At 41.2% G+C, this 14,526-nt stretch overlaps 1 protein-coding gene across 16 annotated transcripts in view; it reads left to right on the top strand.

Moving 5' to 3' along the window:
- Nucleotides 1–4,689: 4,689 nt before the first annotated feature.
- CALD1 (caldesmon 1) overlaps nucleotides 4,690–14,526 on the top strand; it is a 210,657-nt gene continuing 200,820 nt past the window's right edge. For 13 of the 16 annotated variants that reach the window (XR_013536792.1, XM_020811389.3, XM_020811393.3 and 10 more), the window contains exon 1: nucleotides 4,690–4,840. The gene's annotated coding sequence lies outside the window, so the exon portion shown is untranslated. The remainder of the gene's footprint in view (nucleotides 4,841–14,526) is intronic. The other 3 variants (XM_020811392.3, XM_078376380.1, XM_078376382.1) reach the window with 1 other exon arrangement.

Raw genomic sequence — 14,526 nt, forward strand, 5'->3', positions numbered from 1 at the left:
GACGATTACTGCAAGCGGTCCCAACTATGGTGGTGGGGAACACAGTTGATTTATATTTCGATTTATGTATTTTATGTTTATGTTTATGTTGTAGTTCAAGAAAAATAAAATATAAAAAAGGAAAAGAAATGGCACGTTACTGAAATGCTCCTCAAGTCAACATATTCATTCTGCAGAAGGAAGTACATGTCAGAGAGAAGGAATCCAGCCGGACTTTCTCCCTGACATCTAGTTTGCTATGTGGAAAGAATTTCTTTATATGTGGGAGCATTCAGTCTCGCGAGTGCCCAGCTGCAGGATGAACTGCCAGACCTATATTTATTAGTTCAGGGGAGGGCAGCTATATTGACAGGCTATTAATAAGCACTTTTAGAGTTATATTCTCCCCCCATTAAAAAAAAAACTCAAAAATTATTTCTCTCTTTCTTTCTCATTTCAGATACTTTAACAACAACCCCCACCCCTTTTTAAACCTTTCCCAGTTTCCTTTAAAAAGAGGTGACCAAAACTTCACATATTTTAAATTAGGGTAGCTGCTTATGCATCGCCAGACAAGTTGAAATGCATGGCCAATAAACAAACAAACAAACAACAACAACAACAGAAGACTTAAGAGAGATGATAACATGCGCTACAATTCAAAAATGAATAAAAGAGAGAATATAATGTGAACAAACATTTACATATATAAACACACATTTAGAAACAAGTAGCACATTTTGAATAGAAGCACAATGCTTACCACCCCATGCTGAGGAAGATGATAACGAGCAACTTGTGGGCTTGTTCAGTTTACTGTTAGACAGGTACTGACTTTTGATAGGCAAATTCAAAGCCTCTGCTCTAATTTCTTACAGTTCCTGAATTTTTAAACTCTGGTTGGACACTCTTATCCATGGGATCAGTATCCACTAATTCACTTTTCCATTTTCTGAAATTATTAAAAATAGGAAAAGAAAACAAATTCAGAAAAAAAATTATTTTACCATGTATTACAGGACCAGGCACTAGAGGGGGCTAGAGATGCACTATGAATACTTGTCAGTGAAGAATATATAGCACGATGTCTGGTGCCCTCTAGTGATAATGCATGTGAAAATATTTTTTGTGTTTTTTCCCCCTTTTACCATGATATCTAAAAAATTTTGCTATTATCCACAGTTTTTAATATCCACAAGGGAGCTTGGAACCAATCCCCAGCGGATATGGGGGTCCTACCGGAAATACTAACTGGACAACCCTTCAAACTGAAGTGATGACATGAAATAGAGGACTGCCTGGTATAAAAGAGGACACTTTGCAACCCTGGGCTCTTTCAGCTGGAGTGGCACAGGATGGAAGTTGAATTTTCTGGACGTACTAATAACGTAAACAGTTATTAGCACTTGTTTTCTTAATGTTCATAGTAACCCCAATGAGAGTGCCGCAGGAAAATCAACAAAGGATTTTTGTGGCACCTTAAGACAAAAAGGTTTTAAAATTTTGTGGCCTGTAACTCACTTTTTCGGCAGAAACTGAAGGTGGCCGGTTCTGTATCATGAAACCAGACTCATGTTGGACAGCCCTTGAAATTAAGAGAAGATTGCCCTTTGATAGTCTTTTAAATAAAGACTTGCCCTCTGTAAAGCACGACATATAAGCAGCATCTTCTAAATATGGGTCACATAATAAGTTTATATAGTAGCAGCACACCATTTTAATTTTGACTCCCTTTTCTAGACACGATAACCAGATTTATCATACTATACTTAGTCTTCCTCATGACCATTTTCCAGGCCTTTCTAGGCCTTGTTCGTCATAGGCCACTAGGTCTACCCTTTTCGCCTTGACAATGTGAGGCAAACACCTATGATTTTGATGAAAGCATTCACTTATGAGAGGGACTGTGTGTTTTCCATTGTGTATCAAGGGTTCATTCATGACTGCCAGTTTAGCATGGAAGTAAACTAAAGTTTGAGTGATGTGATGAGTGAATTGCTTTTGATGAAATATGAAAATGGCAAGGACGTCTCCTGCAGGCAAGGAATGAACCAAAACATTACAATCAGGAGAGCTTTATGTCCTGCTTTATAAAACAAAGGACTTCCTGTATCTTCTAGCCAGAAGAGTTTTTTCATTCCAGTCAGGTGGGATGTGAAAGGAGCATAATGGAGAGAGCAAAGGGCTTGAAGGACTGTGAGAGCAAAGCGTCTTGAAGTTCCTCATCAAAACTGAGTACCTGGACAGCAACAATGTCAAAACAGAAGATAGATTAACATGATTTTAGAACAGGTGCTCCCCCAAGTGGTAAAAGACATCTGTTTCTAATAGCAAATAATTTCCCTTACCCTCATACCTTGCATTTAGTGTGCTTTGTTTTGTGAGTGATTGTTGGAAGGCAAACAAACACTGGTTTAATTTGCAAGTTTGATTGTTGAGGCATGTGCTGCTGGTGAATCTCATTTTGGCAATACAAACTGATTTATTTCCTCCTTGTTTGTGTGGGCAACGCACAAGTGGCCACTGTGTTAAATTCTAAATTGCTTACACTTCACCTCGTTCAGAATATTTCCCGGAGTCTCAGGCCTTCCAAACATTTGGGTCCTAGGTTAAAATTTCTATCATTTTCCTCTTTGATGACCAACCCTTCTGGAACAAGAAACCAGCACAGGATCTTCCCGTTACTTGCCAGTAATGCTTTCGTATGAAGGCTACTGTCAATCTAACTTGGATCTGCCAATTTTCCTTCCCGCCCAAATATGGCAAAAAATAAGCAGCTTATGAAGCTTTCAGGAAATAATGTGCTAGAGAAGCAGTCCTACAGGAAAGCATTAAAAATGGGAAGGGCATTGCCTTGACAAATGGGACTGTTACAGGAAAGGGAGGCTGTATAGAAAGATAAAGGCAGGAGGAGGAGAAAAGAGAGGGTGGGGAAAAAAGATGCCCCCAGAGCAGATGAGAAATCTTAACTTGACAGATGAAGATGCCGCATGAGGCAAATGATACAGGAAATGTTATGTGAGCTGGACAGCTTTTTATACTGAAGACTAGAAGCTCGAAATTCCCTGTGAAAATAATAAAGCTAGCAGGAACACATATGAGGGACCACACCCTTACCATCTTTGAACACCTCAGAGTTTAAATATCAAAGCTGTATACAGAATTTATTTCTGTATTGTCAAAGAGCATATTCTCCCAGTAAGAGGGCTGCTCCTACTTTTGGGGAAACAGGAGATACTTTCAATAACCAAGTCCCTGGGTTTGTTGTTGATTTTTATATACTATTGATTAGCTCAGTGGTTTAGGCCTCTGGCTGTACAGCCAGAGGTTGGCAGCTTCGAATCCCCCCTTTGCCTCCTTGACAGGGGCCGGACTGAGTGATGCATAGAGTCTTTCCCGGCTTTGCAGTTCTAAGAGTAACAGTGCTGTAAAGCCTCATAGTCTGATTTCCACACACACAGCCTTGATTATGTTCCTTCTCACACAAGTACTGTAAGACGGAATGAATATTATACCGGTGGCTCATGTTGAGTTAGACGCCCCTGGCCTAGCTAGACCCTGTTCTAACCAAGGCATTTCCTATTATTTCCTACCACATCTTAACTGGACCTGCCAGGAAATGAAGTTGGGGCCATTTAAGTATGAAACACATGCCCTTTCCCTGAGGTACAGCCCTTTGACAATAAAGAGAAGATGACATAATATTGGATAGACAGATAGATACAGATAGATACTGTAGAAAAGTTCCTCTTTTTTGGACTTCGCCGTTTTCCTCAGCCAGCATGACCACTAGCCATGTTGGCTGAAACATGGATGTCTCCTCAGGGTTTTGTAATCCAGAAAACAAAGGGGAAAAGAAAATAAGTTTTCCAGACTCTGAAGGGATACACAGATATGGCAGATAAGGACTGTAACAGATATTAAGAATGTTATAACTCAACAGAACTCTCTCTTCACAACTCAGTATGTCAAGAAAGAAAAATCCAGAAGTCTAGCTGTTGTTGTTTTTGAATGGATATTTTAATAGTTGCAAATATAAAGTAAAATTCCTTTTGTTCCCTTTGTAATACACTCTCAAGGTCTGTGAGCTCATCTTTTGCACTTTTCTCTCTGCTTTCTTATCCCAGCCAATAAAAAATGATAAAGGAAATACTTTTCAAACAGCTAGTGTTTACTCCCAGAAGACACTGTCACTGTATTTTGTTTGTGGCAAAGGCTTCGCATTTTAATGATATCTGCCCCATCTCCCCATCCTCTGCAAAACGCATGCCTCAGTAAATATAGGGACCAATTCTCTCCCCCATCCACGTTTTCCAATATGCTTCTTTTTTAAAAAGAAACAGGCGGGTGGGGAGGGGTGGAGAGCTTCCATTTGTGTTCAACGGGAGAGAGAGGCTCTTTCTCAAAGATTAACATTTCTTATGATTGTTCCTGACAGAGGATTTGCTTTCAGAGGCCCTGTGAAGGATAACCAAAAAAGGGCATGGAGCAAGACAGTTTTGGCAGCTTGCATGAATTTTCAGAGGTTTTTAGGTCTTGGTTTTCTTCTGAGTGGCTTCCTGAGCGTGTGCCTAGGGAATGACAGGCATCCCCTTCAGGCTCGCTGACCCCACCTTTGGCTGCAGCCGAGCCATTGGCTGCATATTAGAATAAATTGAGGACAATGCATTCCACTGGCTGCCAATTTTAAACATAAGGGATATGTATTCACTTAGCGTTGGCTTCGGGGAGGAGCTAAGCAGTGAGTGTAGTTCTATGGAGGAGGCTTGTGAGCCTTAGAAGCCCGGGAGCTTCTTTTGCTGTGCACCCTGCCGGTGCTTCTTTACCTATCGCTGTCTGAAAACTGTTTCCGCTGCGGAAGGTAAGGGCTTAATACCTCCTCCTCCTCCTGATTCTAGCCAAAAAGTCAGTGATGTGGCTTGAACTCTTTTTGCATCTTCACTGTGGCTATTGCAGAGGTGGTTATGCTTTTTTTTAAAGTTGAGAATCAGAGTAGCACTAGGCATGACTGCCCCTTTCAAATGATGTGGCACCTCGAATTAATAGGAAACTGTTTTGGAGCCTGTTGTTTCCTGGAGAATGTTCTTAGGGTATATATGCATGCACAATACTTGCACAAAAGGAATGTGGTTGGGTATGCAGAATGAGAATCTCATGTACAGGACTCTCTCTCTCTCTCTCTCTCTTGCTCCCAGGGAGACAGATTAACGGATAGAAGGGTGACAGGGCAGTTGCTTCCTGTTGTCCGAAGAGTTGACTGAGGATTAATGAATATCTTCACATTTCCCCTTTTTAAAAGTGGATGCTTTTAAACGCGTGTGCATGTATGCCTTTAAAAAAATGTGCATCCTTTCAGGATTTTTGAGGGTGGGAAGAAGAGGATGAGATTTGACCTCCCAAAACTCAATATCAGAGGGAAGGTGACCATCTGGCAAGGCTCTGGTTAATGTTATGGATCTGAGATATTGCTTAAAAGACATGTCCTATTCCTGCTGCCTTTCATAAAGAAGAAGCTTTGTTGACAGTTGACTCCATCCGTTTTTCATTTTTTTGCCTTCCACATGTAAGGCTCGCTGTAGCCAGGATGTTTCTTATGAAGGAGCCTTTCCGGTTAACAGACGAAAACTGTTCATGGGTGGGATGGGAGATCATAAACATTTGTGTGTATTTGTGAGCCAGCTTTTCATTCCAGAAAGACGGGAAGCAGACTTTGCTGCATCTATGGCATTCCTGACACCGTCCGATAACTTAAGAAGGGGGAAAAGCCATTATATTTTGCCATTAACGCTGTCGGTAATTTTGGGAGCAAAAAAGGAGGACCAGCAATAGAAAGGTTTAAAAAGGGAAAAGAGGGATGTGGCTAAATATCTTTCACCGAAACCCCAGGATAATACAAAGAATATTTGCCCACATAGCATTTCATTTATTTCCTGAGCAACATGATTGTGGGGAGAGTTTGTTTCTTCATTTTCTGGATATAGGACTGTGACTCTATGTTATTTTCCTTCAGAGCTTCTTTCTTTCTTCCATGGTAAAAGAACTCTATGTGGAAGGAAGCCTGTCTTTGAATCAGCAGGACCATATTCTGAGCAAATACCCTTAAAATCCAGTTGATATGCAGGAGATGTTTCTAACTAAATACACAGGATAAACTATCTTTTTAGGATGGATGCACATGTTTATATTCTTAATGTTTGTATGTAGGTGTTTTTTTTAAATATATGACATGTACAAGATATGTTAAGGAATATTGGTAGTTAGAGATATATTTATTACAGAATATCTGTGAAGATAGTCATCCAGGTGAAGTTATCTGCAAATTGAGTCATGGCAACTGGACTTCTTTCTTATTGGGTTGAAACCTTTCGCTACTCATCCAAGTCACTTCTTCAATCCGAGGAGAGTTGGTAGGAGACTCCTGAAAATTTTCACTAACCCCCCCCCCATCCATTGTCCATCTAATGAGCCTATTCGGACCAGAGGGAAGTGAAATCAATGGCAAGAATATATCAGGGGTCTCCTACCAACTCTCCTACCAACTCTCCTCAGCTACTTGGATGGGTAGTGAAATGTTTCAACCTAATTATATAGTAGGTGCACACATGCATCTATAATGTGTAAGTGCCTGAGGCATATATAGCATCCAGAGTCACTTAAGTGGGACTTATGATCAGCTGCAGTCCTTTACCAAGAGTACTTGCAGTAGTAAACTTGGGCTGGTCTCTGTATAATGTGCGGTACTGTCCAAGAAACAATTGATGAGACTTCAGTTTTAACATAAGAAAAGATGTAGTAAACATAGGTCTGCAATCAACAGCAGGTTTTAAAGGTCTGCCATAATGTGCAATGCAATGAGCAATGATTATCATAAAACCTAGTTCTTTTCCTTGTTCCCTGTATAGTCCAAAGCTCCCATCAGCATAATCTCTTACTTGGCAGTAGCATGCTTTGAAAAACACTGGTGCATTGTTTGAGGTTATTTACATACAGAAATGTTGAAATAGCATCATTTAATATCTTCACTTCAGCTGATTTTGCAGTAGACCAAATCTTTGAAGGAAGTTTGCTTCTGGAAATGTTTCCTATAACAGTTGACTTAATTAAAAAAGGTGGCCAATCAGACATTTAGTTGGAACCTGGTCTTATATAAGCATTGTTCTCAGGCTGGAAGTGGTGGCATTTTGCCAGTTCTTCAGTTGGCTTTGAGAAAAGTGGCCTGATTCAGGAAGACTGGCCATAAGTGGCTTGTGACTGAACAGCTAGAGAAGGACCTCACCTGAAATTTTCATGCAAGCCCCACATCCTAGTTCACATGAACACATGTGTTTGTGTCCATGTTTAAGTTAGTAGCAGACACAGAAGAAAGGAGCTTATTTGGATCAAGACCTTCATGCTAGGAATGGAAGTGTAAAGCTTTTCCCTCTTTGAGGCTCTTTTTCCGATTTAAATTTCCTCCAAACCTTTTGAGTTGGCCTTTGTGATTTTCCCCATGTGGTCAATAGCAGCGTCATGGGATGGAGGTTAGACTGGAACCAGGAGGCTTTGATTTTCTGTGAAGCTGCCCCTGTAGTGAATTATCAGAAATGTAGTTTGCAACATTTTAGCCTCAAATTAATCTCAGGCCCTGGCCTGGCCCTGCTCACCCAGCTAGCCATTAGGACCCCCAGGAAGAGCTGCTATGCTTTCTCATTCAGGATGGGGCCTTGCATGAGCAACAAAGTTTTGCTTGTGGCAAATTTCTGTGGGTTTCTTGGCTTGGGACTACCTGGCCTGTCTCTGACTTGCCAAGGGCTCAGTCCTAATAAGGCTAATTTATTTTGCGAAACAGCTGGGTGGGATGGGGTTAATCTCCCCTAAACAGCACTGCGGTTCTATTTGAACTGTGCCCAGTTCTTCCCTTCCTGCTCCACTCTACATCTGCAGCTCCAAGAATACCTGAAGGGGTTTTTTGGGGGGGAAGCTGTAGTTTGAAAAGTAATTTGCCCCATCCCTGCAGCTGTTTTTAACAGAAGAAAGTTATTTGTACAACTAGTATTTTTATATCTAGCTCTGCTATCTATGTAGATTCATGTATGCTCCAATTGACCAATTCTGTGAGGACTTACAACACCTTCAAGAACTGACATCCAAGAAAGATGTTCTTCTCATTCTAGAGGATTGGAATGCTAAAGTAGGGAGTCAAGAGATAAAAGGAACAGGGAAGTTTGGCCTTGGAGTTCAAAATGAAGCAGGACAAAGGCTAATAGTGTTTTGTCAAGAGAACAAGCGGGTCATCACAAACACTCTTCCAACAACAGAAGAGGCGACTCTATACATGGACATCACCAGATGGGCTATACCATAATCAGATTGGTTATGTTCTCTGTAGCCAAAGAAAGAGAAGCTCTATACAGTCAGGAAAAACAAGACCTGGAGCTGATTGTGGCTCTGATCATCAGCTTCTCATAGCAAAATTCAAACTGAAGAAAGTAGGAAAAACCACTGGGCTACTCAGGTATAATCTAAACCAAATCCCTTATGAATACTCAGTGGAAGTGAAGAACAGATTTAAGGAACTAGATTTGGTGGACAAAGTGCCTAAAGAACTATGGATGAAGGCTTGTAACATTGTACAGGAGGCAGCAACAAAAACCATCCCAAAGAAAAGGAAATGCAAGAAAGCAAAGTGGCTGTCCAATGAGGCCTTAGAAATAGCAGAGAGGAGAGGGGAAACAAAATGCAAGGGAGATAGGGAAAGTTACAGAAAATTGAATGCAGACTTCCAAAGAATAGCAAGGAGAGACAAGAGGGCCTTCTTAAATGTACAGTGCAAAGAATTAGAGGAAAATAACAGAAAAGGAAAAACCAGAGATCTGTTCAGGAAAATTGGAGATATTAGAGGAACCTTTTGTGCAAAGATGGACATGATAAAGGACAAAAATGGGAGGGACCTAACAGAAGCAGAAGACATCAAGAAGAGGTGGCAAGAATATACAGAGGAATTATACCAGAAAGATCTGGATGTCCCGGACAACCCAGATAGTGTGGTTGCTGACGTTGAGGCAGACACCCTGGAGAGTGAAGTCAAGTGGGCCTTAGAAAGCATGGCTAACAGCAAGGCCAGTGGAGGTAATAGCATTCCAGTTGAACTATTTAAAATCTTAAAAGATGATGTTGTTAAGGTGCTACACTCAATATGCTAGCAAGTTTGGAAAACTCAACAATGGCCAGAGGATTGGAAAAGATCAGTCTACTTCACAATCCCAAAGAAGGGCAGTGCCAAAGAATGCTCCAACTACCGTACAATTGCACTCATTTCCCATGTTAGCAAGGTTATGCTCAAAATCCTCCAAGGTAGGCTTCAGCAGTATGTGGACCAAGAACTCCCAGAAGTACAAGCTGGATTTTGAAGGGGCAGAGGAACTAGAAACCAAATTGCTAACATGTGCTGGATTTTGGAAAAACCAGAGAGTTCCAGAAAAACATCTACTTCTGCTTCATTGACTATGCAAAAGCCTTTGACTGTGTGGACCACAGCAAACTATGGCAAGTCCTTAAAGAAATGGGAGTGCCTGACCACCTTATCTGTCTCCTGAGAAACCTATACGTGGGACAGGAAGCAACAGTTAGAACTGGTATGGAACAACTGATTGCTTCAAAATTGGGAAAGGAGTATGACAAGGCTATATATTGTCTCCCTTTTAATTTAACTTATGTGCAGAATACATAATACGAAAGGCTGGACTGGAGGAATCCCAAACTTGAATTAAGATTGCTGGAAGAAATATCAACAACTTCCGATATGCAGATGATACCACTCTGATGGCAGAAAGTGAGGAGGAATTAAGGAACCTCGTAATGAGGGTGAAAGAGGAGAGCACAAAAAAATGGTCTGAAGCTCAACATCAAAAAAACTAAGATCATGGCCACTTATCCCATCACCTCCTGGAAAATAGAAGGGGAAGATATGGAGGCAGTAACAGATTTTATTTTCTTGGGCTCCATGATCACGGCAGATGGTGACAGCAGCCACGAAATTTTAAAAGATGCCTGCTTCTTGGGAGGAAAGCGATGACAAACCTAGACAGCATCACCTTGCCAACAAGGGTCCGAATATCAAAGCTATGGTTTTTCCAGTAGCAATGTATGGAAATGAGAGCTGGACCATAAAGAAGGCTGACCGCTGAAGAATTGATGCTTTTGAATTGTGGTGCTGGAGGAGGCTCTTGAGAGTCCCCTGGACTGCAAAGAGAACAAACCTATCCATTCTAAAGGAAATCAACCCTGAGTGCTCACTGGAGGGACAGATCCTGAAGCTGAGGCTCCAATACTTTGGCCATCTCATGAGAAGACTCCCTGGAAAAGACCCTGATGTTGGGAAAGTGTGAAGGCAAGAGGAGAAGGGGACGACAGAGGACGAGATGGATGGACAGTGTCATTGAAGCGACCAACATGAATTTGACCAAACTCTGGGAGGCAGTGGAAGACAGGAGGGCCTGCCGTGCTCTGGTCCATGGGGTCATGAAGAGTCGGACATGACTTAATGACTGAAGAACAACAAGTATTTTTATATCTCGCTCTGCAATCCATGTAGATTCATGTGTGTTCCTTGCTATTAATATCTACAGCTGCCACCCCCACTGTTATTACTATGACACTGTGTCTTGCTGTAATTTACCCTGAGCATAACTTTACCCTGGAATTGCCATGCAGATAGGCTGAGCAGGAAGAGGAGGATATATCTGAGTGTCACAGAGTGTGTTGTGCCCTGAAAGCAGGAGTAGTTTATCCCAGGCAGTTTCCAGTTGCTCTGGCATTCCAGGAGCTGAGTTCCTTGGCCCTGCTGTACATCTACATATACAGACAATACCTTGGCTATTTATTTAGATTTCAAGTTTCTATTTCTTTGTGATTCCACCTCCCTTGCAAGGGGCTTAAAACTGTATATCTGGCTGTGCTCTTCCTTTCCTCTTCCCCTCTTTTTCCTGCTTTTTTTTTTAGCAATAATCCTTTGAGGTATGTGAGGCTGACACACAGACAGACTAGCTCAGGATTACTGAGTAAGTTTTATGCTTCACTGGGGATAGGAACCTGTCTGGCATTTTAAGCACATAGCACGCTGCTCTTGTGCAGCGATTTTATTTTGTAGCAAAGCAAATCAATATTCTACAAGGTGATTTGAAAAATGGGGGCCACCCAAACAAAAAATTATAACTTTGAAACTGGACTTCAGATCGGCACCAAATTTTGCACAGATGTAGCAGACTGTCTGCTCCTACTCTGCACCAAATTTGAGTTAGGGGCTTTTGAGTTATTATTTGTTTGAAGTAAAACTGTTTTAAACAGACACATATGCCATGCCGAAACAAATGACCTTAGATTAAAGAATTTTCATTCTGTTTTAATTAACAGAATCAAATAAATTGAAAAGACCAAGTATTCTCTTACTTATCTTGAAAGAGAATAATTGGCTCCACACACTTTTTTAATTTGGAAGGAGTCCAAGCTTCAGGGGCTAAAATATTGATCTTCAAAAAAGGCCTTTCAAAAGGGTAAAAACAGTGACTTTTTTTTATAAACTTGAACATATGTGGAACAGGCTTAACATTTAAGAGTGTTGCAAAGTAGATCTATAATGTTGCATCTTTGTGGTCTGGGAAGGGATATGTTTTGAGGGCAATGAAAGGTCACAGAAACAGTCAAAAGCCATATTTTCTTTGGAGAGTCTAAAAACAAAAACATCAGGTTAGCTTTAAAGAAAGTAATGCAGTGACAACCCTCCAGAAAGGGACATTTTGCCATTATTTCCAGGACGTTAGAATACAATTTTGTAAAGTATATTCAAAGTATTTCTGTTTGACAGAAATCACAGAGCAGTTATGTTTGTTCAACCTTGAGTAAACATTTCTGAAACCAAGCTCCTGACACCAGTCTTCAAAGGGGAAATAATCTATAGGCCTGAAGCAATCTGAACTGTTACCCTGTCTGCCAGGATGCAGTCAGCTGACTTTCAGGGGAAGAACATTTAAAATTCTTCCTGGACAGGCAATGGTGCTGGGAAAGGGATTCTGCTTATAACAGTATTTTAAAAGATATTTTCAAAAGAATAAAGAACAAATATTCAGAAACTCATTGTTTTAAACTGTGAAATTACTGTTTTTTTGCTTTGTGGCTCAGGATGGTTTTACTTGTTATAATCAGAGTTTTGGTGCCTATATCCTGTCACGGCTTCAACCATTTCGCTTGTCTTGTCCCTATACAATGGTTTGGCAATTAAGAAAAAAACTTCTGTTATACATCCAGTCACTTCAGATGTGTGGTGAATATGTGAGTTAACGGCCTCGAAAATGCTCTGTCATTAACAGCTCTGCTCAGATCTTGCAAACCAACATCTCTTGTTAGATTGTTTTTTCTTCCTTCTACTTGGCCTCCTATGAACCCAATATTGCTCCACAATTTCATGTGCATGTTTCGAGCAGGAAAAAGGATGTCAATTTTTACATAGGAAAGGACAGCCTGAATGTTAACAACACCAATGGCAGCAGTCAAGATGGTCTACAGGATACCTTCTTGTGCTCACATTCATTCACATTTGTTGAAAAACAGCCATTGAGCAGGCCCATATACTGCTTCTCTATATTCATTACTGAATTCCACAACTTGCAAACCACTAAACTGAACATAGCAACCAACCAGGCATGGCTCAGAAGGTGAATAAACCTCCTGTCTTTACAGGCTTTCTCCAAATACAAAATGATGGGGACTCTCAGGCCACAAGACAAGACTGGTGTTACAAGCCAGTGTGTTTATGCTCAGTCCTCCCAAAGTACACAAAAGTATTCCAAAGCTTTGATTATCCTTCACCTGCAGATGATGGGCTTAGATGTTTACCAATGGACTAAAAAGCTCTTAAAATATAACCACAAGTTATTTACCAATGGAGGTTTCTGTTTGCCAAATATTTTAGCCTTCCTGTGGCTAGTGTGGGAACTGGATTTTTTTTTTTTTAAAAAAAGAGTCTAAATAATAAAGGCAGAAAACAACTCTAAATACATCTAAATGTGTGTAACTCGTGAAACTCATGGACCTTCTATGCCTCCGGTCTAGCAAATAACTTTCAGGCAGATCATGGAAAGTTTTTCTTTGTCTGAGTTACAACTCCTGGTACCACTACCACCAGCCCAGGCAGCAAAGCTAATGTCATGATAATCCGGGGAAAGTTAAGAGTTGTACTCCAAAGAGTAACTTCTCCAAGGACATAACTCAACAGTCTGCACAAACAGAATACTGGGCAAAGACTACTGATCCACAAAATTTAATCTGGATAAAATGGTGTTGCTGCTGATGGGCAAACCAGGTTGATCCAATAGTATTTTGGAACCATATGCTTCCTAAGGTCCACATCTGGGGCTACTTCTTTAACAATACTATCATTGGAGAGCTGTACTATGTGTTATCTCTGAACTTGCAGCTCACCTCTAGACTCATTTTGATAACTGAAAACTCAAGGGGCAACTGTTGACATGAGCAAAATGGTCATAAATAAAGATGGGGTAGTGGTATACGAATAACCTCACACAGGTGACGATAATGAGGGTCTGGCTTCCTGGAGCCAGGACCATCCATTCATAATTCCGCTGCTGCTGCTGCCAGCTCCGCGATCCTTCCTATCACTCCAGAGCTCGCGATCAGCTCTCCACTCCTGGCAGGAGGCGGGGTGGCAAAGCTCCCTAGCCAGGTTGAAGAGTGGCTCGCCCGTCATGAGCGATAGGAAGGATCACAGAGCCGGCAGCAGTGGCGGAACTGTGAATAGATGGTCTGGCCTCAGGGGGCTGGACCCTCGTTATCGCCACCTGCGTGGGGGTATTCGTATTCATATATAAATACTCCCGTCTCTATTCATAAATTTTCTTCTGCCATTAGAAGAAAATTATTTTGAGGAATATTTCAGCAATGAAACCACTTCTAGGTCCACTGCCATTCATGGCTGAGTGTTACCATCTCACTTCTGGTGAGTTATATGAAACCGGCAGCTTGCTCTTATTGAAAAGCTGTTGGTTCCAGGACAGATACAGTGGGGTCTTGACTTGAGAACTTAATCCGTATTGGAAGGCGGTTCTCAAGTCAAAATGTTCTCAGGTCAAATCTGCATTTCCCATAGGAATACATTGAAAACCATTTGATCCGTATCTGCTCTTTTCCGTCCATAGAAACTAATGGGAAGCTGCTATTCTGCCTTCGACCACTAGAGGGGGATATTTTGTTTCTTTTTTTTCTTAGGTCAAGAAAGGTTCAGGGAAGGCAGGGACAATACAGTCCAGGCAGTACCAGGCAGTCTGAAGACTCCCAATCCACTCTCTAAACGCTGGGAGGAGTGAGGAAGCAGACAGGCACCCTTTTCACTGGCCAACAGTTAACTGAAAGTTCAAATTTTGCACTTTCTCTGCCTCCCACGTGGTTTTTTTCAGTTCTTAACTCAAATCTAAGTATGTAAGTCAAGTCAACATTTTCCTATGAGAGTGGTTCTTAAGTCAAAATGTTCTTAACTCAAGCCGTTCTTAAGTCAAG

The sequence above is a fragment of the Pogona vitticeps genome, chromosome 5 (assembly GCF_051106095.1).
Source record: "Pogona vitticeps strain Pit_001003342236 chromosome 5, PviZW2.1, whole genome shotgun sequence".
NCBI classification, from domain to species: domain Eukaryota; kingdom Metazoa; phylum Chordata; class Lepidosauria; order Squamata; family Agamidae; genus Pogona; species Pogona vitticeps.